This window comes from Syngnathus acus, chromosome 9, assembly GCF_901709675.1.
Source record: "Syngnathus acus chromosome 9, fSynAcu1.2, whole genome shotgun sequence".
NCBI classification, from domain to species: domain Eukaryota; kingdom Metazoa; phylum Chordata; class Actinopteri; order Syngnathiformes; family Syngnathidae; genus Syngnathus; species Syngnathus acus.
In genome coordinates, this window is record NC_051094.1 from 6,688,780 (window position 1) to 6,704,897 (window position 16,118).

Sequence of the window (16,118 nt, forward strand, 5' to 3'; positions counted from 1 at the left end):
AATTCACCACTAGATGGCAGTTCTGGCTTAGTTGCGCTTGCAATGTCCTATACTAGAACCTGAACGGGTCTACTAATTTTTTTGCAGATTTGGAATAACTTGTAAGACAAACATAGTACCAAGATTTTTTTTCTCAATTAATTATTGTTGAAAAAATGCACAAAATGACTTTTTACACTTAATATTGCTTTGATGTTCAGCAGTTGAATGAGTTGACAAGTCATAAAAAGTGACACACGGGAAACATGACACAAAACTAAATCCGATCAAACCAAAGTCAACAAAAACACAGATCATGACAGACTGGTCCATACAAGTCCTACCTGCCAATAAGAGACACCAGGCCCAGTGACACGACCGTGATCCCTGACTAGCCTTCCATCTGCTTGGTCTGGCCAGTGCTATACACTGGAAACCACAAGCAAACTGAGGTTGGCACTGTCTATCAGTGATTGAACCACATTCGCTGTGGTAGCTGGCAACCACTCTGCCCTCTTGACCACCTGTTCCTCGCTGACATCACTATTCATCACAATCTGCTAAAATACACTGTACGGCTTGAGGAGAAGAAATGAAAGGGAACCAGAAAGAAAAAGATGAAAGAATTTGCCATGGGTTGAGTGGAGAGATGTTATCGGATATCAAAGATTCCATTTGAGCTGTGCCTTCCTATAAAATCCTGGCAACCGACTTTAAAATCATACCGATCCATCACTAGCTGCAAAGAAAAGGCTTCCAAAAAGGTGCCAAAGTCAGTACATGACCTCAGAAGATTTGTCATGTGCAGAAAGTGGCACACAAGTTGTGTAGATGGTGTTAACTGCCACAAGAGACTGGACACTGTGACTTTTTGTATAAGACATATCGAGGAAAGGCAGAGGGATAATGAAACTCCTGTTTCAATCCCAGTGTTGTATTGAGTAGAAAAATGCTCCTCAAAGGAGTTGCCATTGTGTAAAAGTAGCTTAACTTCTCTAAGTAATAAGTTGTCTTCTTGCAAAGTCGTTAAGAATGAATCAACAGTGTCTAGCAAAAGTAGTATTTTGACTCTGTTTCTTCCAGAAAAATAACTGCAATGATACAATTGATCAATTATTAATATCGGAAATGCTTAGTAGATTACTAGCTAAACTCGGAAAAATCATGAACTATTTGTGTTAAAAACAAAGAAGAAAACCTTTGTATAAATGTATCTCAAGTTTACTATTCTCTGCAGGAAAGGCATCATGATGAAAATGACTGAAGTCAATCAATGACTAGAACTTTTAAACTCTACTTGCAATGTCCCTTCTTAAATGCCATCACTTTGACAGAATCGGCCATCGAAGCGGCCTTAACTGAAAGCTTGCCATTATAGCAGCAGACATAAAACATTTAAACGGCCTCCATTTCCTCCAAATGAGGGTCTTGTTGAAAGACCTATGGGGTGGCTGTGCACGCAAACTACACGTGTAACGTAAACACGTGCACCCCTGAGAGGTCCGCTCTTCATTAATGTGGTTGTTCTAATCAAATTAGCCGTGCATACTGCTGAGCTAGCGACTGCTTGGGTCATTCCCCTCGTTACATTTCAACTTCTTCTGCACGTTTATGACTAATTGGTCATAGTGTTCGAGCATGGCAAGTTCTGTTGGAGTCACTGAAATGACTGTATTGCCTCTCGAACAGTTAGATAATGTGTTTAGTGACGAAAGTAAATTCTTCCAAATCCCGCTCGATCAGCAATCTGTCCATGATCACTTTTATTGACTGTCAACCGATTGTCTTGTGGCAGAGAGATGTCTTCATATGACATCTCATGGTGCAGTCTCAAATAGAAAATGGCATATAGTAAGTTTGTTTTGCACATTTTCACTCAACTAGGTTAAAATTTTGGAAGAACACCCATGAAAATGGACGGACGGGTGGATAGTCATCAAAAATAACAATCGTTTTCAATGACAAATAAGCATGTGATGCAAATTTAAAGGAAGGAAATTAAAGGAAGTCAAATCCGGATTAAATGAAAGTAATATGTGGAGTTCCCCAGGGATCTATTCTTGGACCAATATTATTTATTTTGTATATAAATGATATCTGTATGTTACAAAAGATACTCAAATGTGGACTTTGTGTACTATGATATGATTGATTTAACTGAGCTTCTGAAAACAGTGGAATTAAATACTTTGAAACAATGGTTGACGTCAATAAATGATGCCACCAGACTAATAATCAAATACAAATCACGATCAATAATATTAAGTTAGAGAGGGTATTTGAATATAAATCTTTAGGTGTTATTTATATTTTATATTATATATGGATTATGTTGATATTTGTTTGCACAAAATGATGATAGTCTGATATTTTGATAAATTACAACTATGTCGACAAGTAGGGCAAAACTAGTGAGGGGAGACTTGTCACATTGACGTCATCGGCTCAACTGAAAGCTCTGTCTTTCCTCTCATTCAGTATTCGAGCAGACTGTTAATTAGCTCTTGCACCCTGAAAATAACCCTCATTCTGCAAAACTCCAGCTGTTTGGTAATTGCTCAGCAGGGTGCCTCCCAGCAGCGTTTGTTTTTGTTTAGGTTCTGTTTTGGGTGAGGAGAGGCGGTAATGTGTTGCACATGCTACGAATCTTCGAGGTGCAGCCCTGGTCAATAGAAGCAATACTTGCTCCTCCGGGGAGAGAGACGGCTTTCATTTGTTTTCATCACCCAAAAGGATTTTGTGGGCGGTTGAGAGCAGCATTCATTTGTTTGCTCTGATTTCGGGCCATCAAGTAACCGAGCCATTCAATGATACTTTGGAAGTAGATTGCCTGGGAGCACAACAAAGGAGTCATGTTGGGAAATGAATGAGTTACCCAATGCCTTTTGGTCTGTTTTGTCCTCAAACACATAATTAGTGACAAAAGTGTATGGGGGAAAAAGAAATAACTAAAAATCATCCGACCAATCCTGAATGGATTTTCTCACTCGACACTTCATTAAACACTGTGCATCGGCACACAGTAATGAGATTTAAAGCAAAAGCTGTCGTGAAAATTCGTCTTTCCTAATGTCATTTTTTTGACTGTCACTTGCCAGAGAGGTATGAACTAACAATTTAGATTATTATTATTATGGTTGCAGTCTGTAATAATGTAGTATAACTTCACAATAGTATACGACTAATAGATTTATTATGTAATCATTTTATGCATGGATTTGTGCATATTGTTGGTAAGGACAAGCTAGTTTTCAATTCATAAAGAGTCTACAGTTGGCTCAATGCTAGAATGCAGTTAGAACCAAATCATTCCTCCCCTATCGTTCTAGAATCGTTTCCAGCCAGAAGATACCGATTCTCCCGCCCAAAAATTCACTCACGAATAATTGTTGGCTTCCATACTGTCGTCTACTGTACTGTAGCCTACTGTGTGCATTCTGCCTAAATAAATAACCATACAGTATGTAATAAGCTAAAATGACTACACATGGCTCAGTTTTCAAACACAATTTGTAAGACCATCCATTCGGGAGTGCTATTGCAATGACATGTATTATTCTAGACTGGCCGTCTAATGGCAAGATGTGTGTCCTTAAACACTAAACAGTCTAGGGAGGGAAACACAGTTTTGATGGATGACATTGTGGCTTTGTGGCTGAAATAAGCAGCCACGTCTCCATTTTCTACCTGCGTTTGTGAAGGATTGTCCATCTGGTCGACTTGAAGGCAATGATCCATCCTTGTCCTGGCACCGTGTTCCACATCAAACCCAAATGTCACTTTAACTTTGAGCCAGCACATGTCACTTAAGGGAAAACGTTTGCAAGCCTCATCCGGAGAGGCCTCCATCGCACATTAAGATCCGATTTTCCTCATATGACTTACTTTTGGTCAGGTGCATGTGTGGGTTCTCTAAAAGAAAAAACTTCTTTTGCATGGTCCTGGCTGTCAAATTACTGAGGATCACTTGTGGAGGACAGGGGCAGATAATCACCTTTTGGATATTTTGCGAATTGTTATCACGAATAATTGCTACAGCTTTAATATTATTTTTCGTAATATTGTGCTGGAATGCAAACAGAACAATATGGCAACAGTCCAGTCCACAATAATAAACCAGTAAATATGTAATGTTCTTTAAATACAGTCAGGAGAAGTTTCTCCTTTAATCTAAAAAATGCCTTTGGCAGTTTTATGAGTCTTCTTATGAGTTCATAAAATAAAGTGGAGTAGATATGACACAAACATATGCTCAGGCACTCGATGGTTGCTCCCACTCCGAAATCAGTGGCCTTAAATACACACTTTGAGCCTGGCCGTCCCCGCCTCAATCTGTGCAGCATATTGCAACATATGGCCGTTTTTCATGACGACTGTCCAGTTGCTGCCACCAGCCAATATCGGCCAGTTTTGAAGCGAGTATGCACCATCTGTGCAAAAAAAAAAAAAAAAGAAAAATCACTGATGTACTTCAAAATGATTTGGTGGACGTATCCAGGGAAAAACACTGCTTGGAAAACTAGATAAAAGATGGCTTGGAGAAAAACTTATTGTTGCTTGTTACACCTCTTCTTAAGTGGAATGTCCCTGAGATTGCACAATTGGCAGCTCAACCAGTTTTCTGCAAAAATATAAAAATATGAAATATAAAAAAATATCCCTCTGAAGTCGCACAAACCCTCAAATTTTGCCTCGCAACAACTAAGCAAAAATTCATGGCAGTCTTTAGTCAAAGTGCCACTAATTGTTAATTCTCCATTCAGAAATCTAGTTATCCTAATTCAAGCACCAAAATGAATGGTGACATTCTGTGGCACACATGCGTGCTTCAGCATCATTTTCTTCCAAGGGGCCGTAAAAACGTGGAGTCGACCACAATGAGCCCAAGCGTGAAAACGCTCGGCCAGAACCTCCGAGCTATAAAGACCACCAAGATGAAGCTGAGCAACTTTGTGGACAAAAATGATTCTTCCATCTGTGCTGGTGTTTATAATTACAAGTAAATGGTGCAAGGGAGTGGAGATAAGATAAGATATGCCTTTATTCACCCAATAAGGGCAAATTCCAGAGGTGGGCGGAATAGAGTTAATCTGACAAAGGAAACATTAAATAGAGTAAATTGGCCAGGCTTGGTGTCAGTGGGGAATAAAGAATGGGAAAATTATTCCCACCGTTTATGATAATTATTTGAATCTTTGGAGGAAATGCTGAAACAGTAACACAAGCATAAACAATGAAAGTGTATCATGTACATAAGTCAAACTGTCCTGATTCTGACATTTGTTGCTAGATTGTACAAGGAGTTGTGAGGTTGAAGACTAAATGGGAGAGCAGATTTGCTTCCAATGATCATTATGCGGAATATGAGGTTGCTCACCAACATAATGTTTTATTTACTGTTGGATTTGCACATTTTATTCATTGACATTTTTTGGGGCGGTTCTGTAAATAAAGTTGGTTGAGTTGAAAAATTGAAGGTCTTGTGGAGTGGCTTGGCAGACATGGAACTCTGCAGTGATCCAGTTTAACAAGTATCTTGAGGGTTTCCGAACACTTGCAAAACTTTTAGTGGCTGGCGGTTTATTGCTGACAATTTAAAAGTCTCAAAATGAAACGTTCAAAAAGTTTTTATCTGTTTGTTTGTTGACGGAATGAAATGACTGATGTGGATATTTAGCTCGAAGCCTTTGTGGTTATTTTGACCATTTTGAAGCTCCAATTCATGCACTTTTAAGATCCATATATTCCATATCCATTCCATACATATTAAATATATCATCTTGTACATAAACTGAAATACAAGTTTATGAAGATGTTTTAAATTTGTTTCTTAATCCAGGTGGTACGGTGGAAAATTGGTTAGCACATCTGCTTCACATATCCGAGGTTTGCGGTTAAAATCTGGGCTGTGGCTTTCCTGTTTGGAGCTTGCTTGTTCTTCCGGTGTTTGCGTGGGTTCCTCCACATTCCACATGAAACTCTCATGGCACATTTCAGAATGCCTAACTGAATATAATAAAATTGTTACAAAATTTAACTTATGATTACACATCAACACTATATCTGTTTTAAAGTGATAGACGGGTTGAACCTCGTGTTCATCTTTCTCTTCTTCTAAGAAAAGTATCCTTACTTTAATACACACAAATAAGTTTTGCCATATGGTGCTCCACATAAACTTGTATTTCTTTTCCGAGAATCCAAATAATGCTGTGACCTGACCTACATGAGTTAAGGCTATTCTTGGAGTTCTATTTGTATGCATGACGCTGCACCTACAGGGAGGCCAGGTACGTGTTCTCTTCCAAGACAGGACCTCACCGACAGAAAATTCCTAATTACCGTGAACAGAGTCAGGTCATGTGTCCTACTGAGGGTGAATAGTTAGTCTCGCAGTTTGCATTACGCAGCATGTCCGTCGACACCTCATTACGCACGCATCGTTCATTGTCAAAACAGAGGAAGTCGGTGCAATGGGCTCAGCTAATCTCGCATAAACTTGATATGCTCTGTGCACACACATGACCAGGAAGCCCCTCAATCGGCCCTCCCGCGTACTCTGCAGACGTGTGGTCAATACACATGCACACAGTGGTTTACTTTTATATCTGGCATTTAAAAATACATAAATCTAATGGGTGAAAATGCTTTATCGCAAAAAGACTCAACTGTAAAATGTTATTTCCCCACAACTGCCTGTGTTTTACCACATAATCAAACCTGTGCTCAAACTCAACTTGAACCCAAACCATGAATCATTCTACCGCAACACTGTTTTGTAAAAAATATATATACAGCCAATAAAAAAAAAGGTTTCCTCCCAGGAAAACTAACAGGAAAAACAGCAGTAATGAAGACACAAAGCAACTGGCAATAGAACATTACATTCCTCTGTGCATCAATGTCCGTTCCAAGTACAAATTGTCCAAAAGAAATCCATAAATCCTAGCAGAACATTAAGCATTTCTCATACTCAAGGGTACATCAAGCAATTGCTATTCCACACTAAATACTTTATTTAGAAACCATTGTTTCCAAATCTTTGTTGGGCCAAGGTATAACATATCGTCGAAATGTACTGTCCTTGCATATTCAATCAAATTTCCCCAATGAAATGAAAGAAAATTCCATTAATCCATTCCTGCACCCCGAGAAACACACGCCATTTTTGCTGTTTTTTAAGATAAAAAAGAAAATAATTACAGCTTTGAGTTCAAATACAGTCCCACAATATTCCTTTGTTATTATTGAGTCTCAGTTTCAACTGCATTCAGTGTGAAATAGATTCATAAAAAAATAATTGGTTGCACATGTATTGCAACACAGCATTCTCTCACTTATACGATTGTTTAATTGACCCACTGTGATCAAACGGCTGATTACACACTTCGATAAATATGTTGTGTTTGATTGCAGTTGTTATATCTGCGTATGCTGTTATACGTCAGCGTGTTCCACTTTATTGCTTTTGTACATATGAATGCAACAATAGGCCTTTTTTCCCTCTGTGAAGAAAAAGGAGCATATAATATTTGTTCTTCCACATATCAATGAAGAGTAGCTCTGTTAATAATTCAAAAGGAATTTTACCTGCTGAGGAGTGAGTTATTGGGATTTTGTAGACCCATTCATCTTCATATTGAATAATGAGCGCTGTGGCATAATGGTGCAGAGATTTGTAAGTGGTGTGGGATATTTTTCTCGGATTTAATCAGATTTAAATCAACCCAAGTGTCAACACCACTGATCCCCTTGGAACGTTCACTTTCTCTCAAATTTGGATCCCAAAGAAGCTGCCTTTAAGTTAGCACAGGTATTCCGAGTGTCCCACCACCTCCTCCCCTCTCACTATTTATCTGCTGTGAGTAAGCTACATGTAAGCTGTTATTTATGATGAGACTCGGGAGAATTATAGGATCTAAGTAGCTTCTTGCTCATTATTGCCATAATGCGCATTAAAGTGATAAAGCCAGCTGCGCAAAGGCCTCCGGTGGGTTCTCTCATCCATATTCACGAGGATGAGAGAGTCAGAACTGCTTGGCTGTCAGTACATTAATACCTGATATGTCTCACTCTGTGTCTCCTGTGAGAGATTAGAGCACTCATATGTGAGGTGGGCTATTAAACCTAGCTGTATACCGGACTATGCTGTACTGTATGGCTAATCTCTCCGGAAACAATTACCGTATTTTCTGCACTATAAGGCGCAGCCAAAAACCTCCAATTTTCTCAAAAGCCGACAGTGCGCTTTATAATCCGGTGCGCCTTTTATATGGACCAATATTGAGCCACTATGGCAGGCGTGTCCAAATATATGGATTTATATATGGACAAAGTTTTAAAATGGGCCATTCATTGAAGGTGTGCCTTATAATCCGGTGCGCCTTATATATGGACAAAGTTTTAAAAGCCATTCATTGAAGATGCGCTTTATAATCCGGTGCGCCTTATAGTGCGGAAAATACGGTACACCAGACCAGACACCAAAATATTTGATCATGTACAAGTACTTTTTCTTGTTCATAAGTTGTTGTCAAGACATATAAATCCATGGCCCTCACTGACGTGTGATTTTCAAATATCGCCATTAGATTATGAAATTACATAGTCACAGGAAATGCATTTGCAGCTTGAACAAGATGGCAGCGCTAGCAATATTAAGATAGCGTTATCACTGTAACGTTAGCTACTGTTGCTATGTTGATAGTAAGAGTTATCTCTGATGGAGTGTTACAGTAACACTAAATGTCATTGATCTGATCTTTTACTTTGCGGAAGGTACAATCCATTAAAAATTAAAAGAGAAAAAAAGCAATTGTGGAATGTTGCTTAATGTTGCCTTTTTAGCATGCTCACTTCCCTCTGTTTCTGTTTGTGCATTTGACAGTTTTAATACATTAATTAATTAATTCTACATTAATTCTGATGCCCCAACAAATCCCCAGTATAGTACATTTGGCAAACGGTGCATGAAGTACTAAAAGCGAACAAGTTTGATGTATAAGTGCGTCAACGAGAACTGTAATAGTTTGTTGCAGATCAATGAAGCACACGGTTATGAGGAACAACTACACCATAATTGGACAATGACAAACAAAGCCTCGACTCCCATCATTAACGGTGTTACTGAATTAGAAGTGAAATGAAATGCGGGACGTTATTAAGCAGACGTGAGCTTAAGGAATAACCACAATGGCCTGAGGGTAAAAATAAGGGAGGCTATTAATTGCATGATGCATATAAAGCACTATTTATATAGAGAAAAAGTAGACTTGCATGAAGTAATGTCTCACCTGCTGCCATCTAACTTTCTTCTTCCTCCCCATCTGTCCTCCTGCTGACATAAATACAATAAAGTGCGACTTCTCCATATCTCACTCTGAAGTTCCTCCCTCAGCAGCTGCTGTCTCAAATACTTTATTGAGTTATCGAACAGAGACTATTTATGACGAAGGCTTGGGTCTCCATGCTTACCCAATGCAGTTTACACTGGGAATTCAGTGTATAAATCTGTAAGCGACACCTATCTGGAGAACAGTAACTTGCTTTTGATGACTCTAGATGTTGATCAACAAATGTGAGTTGTTGTGTGCAAATAATACATAACATCTCACATCGTTTTTACTGTGACTCTCCAAATGTATGCCCCATTGGTCTTTGTGCACAAAAAGGGAGAACACATCTGCTAGAGTCATTCAGTGCCTCAGCCTCCCTCAAGGCTGTGTCTGCACTATTCAAGTGGACCCCCCTCTTGCATTTCCTTAGGGAGTAAAGGTGAGGATGGTCGAGGAAAAAAGGGAAATCTGGAAAAATGAAAAATGTCAAATATCTCCATAAGTGCTACATGTCACACTTTACAAAGTTTGCGTTGAAAAAAACTTGGAGCTACAGCGGACACTCCAGTTGTCTAACACATACAAAAATTCACGTAGGGAATTGTCTAAAGTGAATTACATGCTTCCAGATTTAATTTACAGATTTAACATGAGGCCACCAAAAAAAAATTTATTAACAATATTGGCACTGTTTTTTCCACAGTTGTTAGGCAATTCTAAATGTTGATTATGAAGCAAGTTCCCCCCCCCACACACACACACATACTCGACACTCACGTGACATCACAATTTATTTTTACTTTTGAGTATTATTTTTCCAGAAACTTTAGGTTGAGTACTATACTGTACTTTTCCTGGCATATAGCCTAGCTAAGTATTTTTAATTCCATGAATTAAAAAGATGCTCCTGACTGCCCATGTCGCTCTGTTGTTCTGTGTTGTTCAGTAAAGTCGCAAGCACTGAACCTTTTAGTCCCAGAGTGCCTCATTAGCCGTTGCCATTTCAGCTCTTCTCCTCTTGTTAATCACCTCAGTCGATCACCTCTGTCCAATCAGTACCGTGTTGGTGATTAAGAGTGAAAAGATGCATCTTTCTAGCATTTGCACGCACAGGCACTAAGTCAGGTGTGTAGATTGAGGGCAGCAAGTGGGGCAAAAATGTTACGTTTTAAGACTTTTTACTGAAATGGAAGACACCTAAAACTCTTTGTTAAATAACTGCATCAAAAGTAAACAAGCTGAGAAAGATGCAAATTGCACAATGCAGCATTTTAGGGAAAGTTCAGTGTGCAGAGTTATGCGCTTTATCTGCAAAAAAGTTATTCAATGATTTGTTTTGGTTTATTTTCTATGTGCAGCCCAGTAAGGAATGTCCCATATTATTATTCACAACTTAAGTATTTGGGTTATTATATTAAATTATGTCAGCCTGACTACCAGCTAAATAAGAAGATATTATACACTGCAGCCTGCATTTGTGGCGAGGGTCACAATTTAAAACAGCTCTTAACAACTGTGGCATTGTTTTGTCAAAATATCCCAAGCATCAAGAGCAACAAAAAGTGTCAATACTAGACTTCCTAAAATGATCATGTTTAAAGGCGCGGGGCCAAAGTACCTTGGTATGAAGTGGTGCCCCCACAGACAACATAATCTAAAAAGCCTTGTTTTCCATCTTAAAAGCAGAGGATGACCTTCGTTTCCCTACCTAAATTGAATTTGCTCTCTTAATCAAACATGCATGCTTCTTTTTATCTACCCAAGTAAACACCCCATTTTGTGGTCCCACCACTCAGTTAACTCTTTTGTATGGACACGCGGCGTCTCGGTCAAGGGCAGTTCACTCACCTTATCCTTGAGCTCCCTGGTGAGCGCCGCTGACCCTCAGTGCGAATGCAGATGAGCGAGCGGCTGATGCTGAGTCCGAATCACGACCTTTGCTCCCTCTGTTTCAACAACATAAGAGATTATTTTGGCTGTTGTTGTTTTTTCCTTTGCACAAGAGACATTTATATTGTCTGTTGCATCTCATTCATCTTTTATCAGCAACCTGTCCATCACCACTTGGAACCAGACCTTCACACATGTTCAGTTACCTTGACAACAAGGGCTGCTCTGTTACAACATTCAAGTAGAAATAATGCTGTCAATAAGATTTCTATTGTGACAAAATGGAAAAAAAAAACGATTGATTGATTTTGATTACGTTATTTTATTAAGAGCTGCTCTGCCTGTAGCACTGTGACAACAGCTGCAGCATTTGGCCTTGAAAAAAAATATATCACAGGACACATTAATTCCATTTTTTTCCCCCTAACCTCCATGCACCTGGCTCCCGTCCGCCCACTTGTACTCTGAAGTGATCCGCACATTCTCCTCTAATTTGGCAGAGCACACTAACCTTTCACAGTGCAATGCGATAATGATGAGTTTAATGTCATGGTGTCGCACACTGAGGGCCGGTAGAGCAACCCGCTGATAATCGGATACAAGAGTTGGTGAAATAATTATGCCTTGTACAATTATGAGTGACACCAAAATGACAAAATCCATATCAATTTTATTTGAGTGTCACACGCTCATGTTTGATTTAGGGCCTCAAGAGCAAGGAAGATTTTATACAAATACAGTATAGTAGTGGTTGACGACGGTCACAACGTATTATTTTGATGTTACAAATACTTCATCGTGTGACTCAGTTACCAACATCATTACATTATTTATTTTAATATGATTATTTAATATTTATAGCGTATTTTTTTATTAAAATACTTATTGACATGACTATACGACTGTATTATCATGTTTGAGCATTCCAACTTGTCTACAGATTGGGCTCATGGCAGTGCTCCTTCGTATACCCCCGTACCAAGCAAAATTTCTATAAATTATAAAAGATCATACAAATCTAGAGATCAAACTTATTCTGACGTAGAACAGCAACTTGAGAGGATTTCTTCCTCCTGGTTGAACTCACGCTACCTAGATTACGAGAAGCCAGAATTGCCAATCTTGACGTTTGCACTTTGCTGTATTTGCATTGGGTCCATTCACGGTTCCTCTACTTGTACTCTTCATGTTGTCAGTGTAAACTTTTGATTTGATTCCTTAACCGTACTTGTTGTTTGTGTATGCGGCAGAGGGTTACTGTTGGAAAGTGGATCACAGGGCATAAGAGTCTTCTTGAAAATGTTATGTTTTCTCTACCCGCTCTTAAGAAAGGTAGAAAAGAGGGCTGAATAACTTAAGCCTGGACTGCTATACACAAAAAGAAGAGTTGAATAAGGAGAAGACGTGTGGAAAATGTGTCTGCCGGAGCGTAAAATTAGCAATTACATTGGGTGTCATCAGTAATGACAATTTCAGCCCAGATAGAGCGGGTTAATGTCCAACGCTCAGACTGTAATTCGGCCGTTCCACCTGTGTTCAGTCAGTGAGGCTGTGTGCAGCGCAAGTTGACTGGAAAAACAACAGCACACACAGATAAGCCAAGATGGCCGCCATCTGCTGGGAAAGCTTACAGGGGCAATTTATTTTTTAAGGCCGGTGTTGACCTTGATTGTGACACAACACATTTGTAGTCTTGTGACTGTGCCTGTATGTCGGAGGTACTATATATATATTTTTTTTTTTTTCCTGTTGAGCTTTTGTTTTTTAAATCTCTCTTTGTACACTAAAATACAGTTGGTAATAATATTGGATGGTCTTAATTAATCACTGTACCAAAAATAAATTACCATTTTTAATAAATTCCGTTTTTCAGTGTAGGGGATAAAACTGACTACACAACAAGGATAACAAGTCAAAAATTAAGTCAACCAAGTTAAGTTAATCCTTCTAATGTGATGATACCTGTCGGAAAGAAATGCCAACTTTGCCGTATCTCACATCTTTTTCAAATTTACACAAGCTCTTTTTTTGTCGACCAAAACAGTCCCATTCATTGGGTTTAATTATCCTGCACCGCTCATAAAAAAAAATAAAAATAACCATCTGTCCTCCCTTTCAGAAGAAGCTCTTTTTAAAATCCCCAAGCCTTCATTCATCAGCACAATGTCACATCCATCCCCATGGTGACAAGAATGCAAATGAGGTGGATGCGCACTCAGTGGCCCGTTGTAAATAATTTACTGTTTTGTTTTATTGGAAAGTGAGACACAACATTATTTCCTGCGAGCGCTCCCCTTGGCCAAGGTCTGCATTCATTCTAGAAGCTCCCAGCGAACCTTTGACTTTTATTCCATGTTCCTTCTAACCATTATGGAGGTCTCTCACATGGCCCGGACACTGGAGTGTGATGACATGATGCATCGCAACGCCTTAAAGCCATATGGCAAAAGCCGGTAAATATGATTTATTATTTATGTTCTCCTGATCACATTTCGACTTGGTCTGATCTTTTTTTTGTAGCAATGATAAATTACATGTTACCCAGAAGGCACAGGAACACTGGTAACCCCCCCCCCCTCAAAAAAAAAAGATCCATATGCTATATGTGCACCGAGAACTCCCTCACCCTCTTCATCACGCTCTGCTGTCACACAACATAAGTCACTCTCATTTTGTTCGAGGCTAATTTCATGAAAACACCTTTTTTTGCTGTACCGTTGAACTTGACAGCCACTTATAGCCATGTTGTAGGTTGCCGAATTAAAGTGGCTATTGTTGTCGAGAAGTTTCTAAATGCGGATCATCTAGCGTGATGAACTAACTCCTCTGCCATTGTTGATATTCCATTCAGTTCATGAGGGTTAGCTGTAAATCACTTTGTTGCACTACAGAATGATGAATCAGAAAATTGTTTATAATCAAGCCAGGAAATAGCCATATTCACTGGGATGATGATGATGACGACGATGATGATGTGTCTGTGGGCGGCCAGCATTATTACAAAGTGACATGTGGAGGACGATCTGATCTGCGCTTGATGGGTCTCTCCGAAGCTTTATAACAGACGACATCCATTGCTGTTAATGATCATGAGGCGTGTAATGGGAGAAAAGTGAAATCAGAATTCTCACAAGGACATTTTGGCTCAACTTGAATGTGCTCAGGCCGCTTCGTAATCATGCAAAATGACACGTCATTGTGTGTGTGTGTAGAAAGATTGCGGCTAATGCTATTTTCCTCCAATAGAATATTGATGATGATTATAGCGATGTCATGAAGGGGACTTCTGATATGACATGCATCGACTACAGGGAGACGATGGGTCAAATTAGTGTTTGCGCCGCATGTGGTCGCGGATAATTCGGCGAAGGCATGCAGAATTACAGCTTTAAAAACTCCGATAATATCCGATTTGACAAATGGAGCGTGGCAGGCACAATGTGACATTGGCATCGGCACAGTTGAGACGTCGTCTCACAGCTTAAGCCGTGCTCTAAATATGAAGTCTTAACTAAATCTCTCAGCTCATCTGATAGCGGACACTTAAGGGAAAGTGCTGCGACTAGGCGTTTTTCATCCCGACTGTCGCTGATTTGTTAGGGCCACCCTCTCTCAACATCTGCAGCTTCTCGCCATCCATATTACTATGGTCCGCTGCCCCCCATCTCCTGCGGGGATTAGCTGGCTAAACGTAGGGAGGCGCTCAGTAGCATAAGAGCCACGGTACCTCCGCGGATCATAAATTTGCCCGTGATTGAGGGGAGCGACGCGGGGCCCCTACTGAGCAAGCAGACGCTCCGAGGCACGGCGGCGAGTGGAGTGACCTCAAAGCGACTTTAAAGCGACCTTGGAATGGGACTTAGTGTGACAGAGCTCTTGCTGGAACAAGATGATAAGGCTGCAGATTAACCGATGCGACAGCCGAGGATAACACCATCTCCATCGGAGATACGGGAAATAATCGAAGGCGCAAGCTCTCATTCACATTCATGTTGAATGTGTCGGAAGAGGCGGGCCTGGCGGGGAGGCGTGAAACGTTGATGAGTCTGTGCGTGAGGCTCTAGACGTGAGCTATGATCCACAGCAGCTTCTTAATGAGTGTTTTTTTCTTCACTGTTCTTCACTGAGTGTTTAATAAACAGCTGTAAGGTGCATCAGCAACCTTTCCTACATGCAAGGGCAGAGCATAAGAATAAATCCAGACACACAGATTGATACAGTATGGAATCTGCTCTATAGTAGAGGCACGCTGTACAGTACATTCGATTCACCATTACGAGGCAGTTAAGGTGAAAGGTGAAGGTAGAATTTGACAACAGATTGCTTTCTCTGCCTAATGGAGAAACACCATTAAGGTTCCATGTTCACTTCGCTCGATGCCAGAGATCAAAGTGTATGTTTTTCCCATTAACAACACCTCGAAGATCATCAAAACCAAGTCAACTTGTTAAGGTCTGCCAGGGTTAAGAACCCAACTGCAGGGAAGCACGGAAGCAAGGCAAACGTGCTGTTGAAACTAAATTAAGTTCGGAAATGGAACAGTAATCTCCTAAAACCTTAAAGTAGGTACTTTAAAGATTTTTTTTTCAGTTTTACCACAGATGCAACTACAACCGGCATTATTGGGAATGAAAAAAGACAAGCGGCAACAACCCATAAAAGATAGAAGAAACCATAACTTGGAATTACACCAATATTCAGCCAAAACCTTTTCCACTATTACGGACAAATATCTAACAGTAAAAACAACCCCGAGTGTACACTACCAGCTTGGTCTGATGCCAAAGCATCGTAACATCAGCCAGGGAAGTTCTACAATCCTGCGGTTTCTCTGATGTCCTTTTCTTCTTTTCATCCTCCATGACGCTCAATAGTCTTGGTCTCTTTAATTTACTCGGCCCAGTGGCTGCAATT

The 16,118-nt window shown here is 39.9% G+C and overlaps 1 long non-coding RNA gene across 1 annotated transcript in view; it reads right to left on the reverse strand.

Annotated features, from left to right (window-relative positions):
* Positions 1 to 11,161: 11,161 nt before the first annotated feature.
* LOC119127660 overlaps positions 11,162 to 16,118 on the reverse strand; it is a 54,355-nt gene continuing 49,398 nt past the window's right edge. The window contains exon 3 of the long non-coding RNA XR_005098890.1: positions 11,162 to 11,260. This is a non-coding gene — a long non-coding RNA (uncharacterized LOC119127660). The remainder of the gene's footprint in view (positions 11,261 to 16,118) is intronic.